Source organism: Cicer arietinum, unplaced genomic scaffold (genome assembly GCF_000331145.2).
Source record: "Cicer arietinum cultivar CDC Frontier isolate Library 1 unplaced genomic scaffold, Cicar.CDCFrontier_v2.0 Ca_scaffold_5847_v2.0, whole genome shotgun sequence".
Lineage (NCBI taxonomy): Eukaryota > Viridiplantae > Streptophyta > Magnoliopsida > Fabales > Fabaceae > Cicer > Cicer arietinum.
The window spans coordinates 23599-25690 of record NW_027339494.1 but is presented as its reverse complement, the minus strand read 5'-3'; the positions used below and the strand labels follow the sequence as shown (position 1 = coordinate 25690).

The window sequence follows — 2092 nt, the reverse complement described above, 5'->3', positions numbered from 1 at the left end:
CGGTCACAACAATATTTGCCATTAAATAAAAGGCAACCTGATAATAGAATCATGTGCACAAATATGTCAAAGATCCATTGTATGGTTAGGTCACTTATTTTTTTATGACAAAGAAATCAATTATTGTCTATATTATGTAAGGTTATTGTACATATATATATATACACATGAGCCTCCTAATCAATCTCAAGAATTAGGGAACAAATCAACTAAGAAAGGAAAGTTGAATCAATATAACCAAGACATAATCACACAATATCCTAATAGATACTAATCTTATTTAAAGTATCTAAACAGTGAAAAGTGATTTATAAAGAAAGGTCAACTTTGTGTATACTCACACCTAAAGACATTAATTATAAAATTTAAGCAGTAGGATTAAGCCTAGTTTGGAATGCAACAAATTAACTTTACCTTAGATATATGATTAATGCATAATATTCAGAATGGAAAAGCATATATCATACCTTATTCTCAAGAAGTAGATGCTCAGTCAAATGAGCTCAGTTGGCAATAACAGATGCAGAAAAGTAGGATACTGGTGCTTACACTTTAGCCTTTGACATAATAACAAAACACTGTTCTGTTTACATCTTTTATGGTTTGGTCAACGGTTCTGTTTGCTCTTCCCCTCACCTAATCTCTCTTTTCATTGATTTTTATATATTTAGTGATAGTTTTCTATATATTGTTCTTGATTTATATATTGTTTATTATACTGTCAAATGCATCATTATTGGGCTCCATTGCATGAAAGTGCTTTGTTTATAGTTCAGACACAAACCTAAATTCTTAACATTAAATGGATATGCAAACCATGTTTCTGGTTTACTATGAATTTTTATGTCAGAAAAAAGCTTCAGATGATTTTTTTACATGAGAATCTTAATTTACTGTGTGGTTTTGACTTGAGCATGGTAAATATCTATGAAGCCCATATACTTCAAAAATGGAGAAGTATTAGGGGCTAGCAACAAGGAATCATAAATTAATCTAAAATTAGTCCCATTTCTCAAATTGTTTTATAATAGAGCTTGCTAGCTTGTCCTAAGAGACCTCTTGCAGAAGAGTTGCATTTTTATATCTTGCTTGTGCATTAAAATTTTAGGTTAATAATATTATAATTAAATGATAAATATTTCACTATAATAATAGCCCTTTCATGATTAAAACATTCATTTAATTTTATTAAAATGAATTTTATTATATATTATGTATCTTCAATTACTATAAACATATTTTTTATTTTAGTTACTTTCATATCATTCAAAAATTATTGACACAAATTATTATTATTATATAATGAATGTAACATGACAAGTGAAAATATTTTTTTGTTCCGGTTAGCTGATTAAAGGAATAGTACTTGTTAGACGCACCAACGGACAAGGTCTTAAACACTTGGTTCTTTATTAACATGACATCTTTCTATGTTGTAAACGAAAATTAATCATGCAAAAATCAGGGTATATTATCCCATATACATCATGCAATGTTGGTATTTACTATGAATAATACAATTATTTATTTATTTACCTTGACAAGAAAGTTGAGATGGCCGAGTTGGTCTAAGGCGCCAGATTAAGGTTCTGGTCCGAAAGGGCGTGGGTTCAAATCCCACTCTCAACATTTCTCTTTTTTTTTCTAATTTTAATTTCATGCTTTAGAGAAATATAAAAAAACTTGGATTATTATGCGGCTTCATGTCTTGCGAAATTGTGTTTCCTTTTCTCTTTTCTTAAGCATGTTATATATGAAACTGAAAATCATAACCATGTATTGTTGTTTGTTTACATATTCAGAGTCACTGATAATTTACACAAAGTAGTACTCCCTCCATTCTAATTAATTTATAAGAAAAACTGAAGATTTAAACTAAATAATTATTTATCTTAAGCAACTAATTGTATTCTTATTCCATAAGTTGTAAAGTCCAATAAAAAATATATAACACGGTACACATATTTATTATAATTAAATAAAATATAAATATTATTTATAAAAGATTTAAATTGAAAATCTTATGTGTATATAAATCGAGCAAACTACACATGATGTAATTAAATTTCTTTAAACTTATAAATGTGTTCGA

At 27.7% G+C, this 2092-nt stretch overlaps 1 non-coding gene across 1 annotated transcript; it reads left to right on the top strand.

Annotated features, from left to right (window-relative positions):
- The first annotated feature begins 1548 nt into the window (after positions 1–1548).
- On the top strand, positions 1549–1629 carry TRNAL-AAG (transfer RNA leucine (anticodon AAG)). The gene has a single exon. It is a non-coding gene; the product is annotated as a tRNA-Leu (tRNA).
- Positions 1630–2092: the final 463 nt, after the last annotated feature.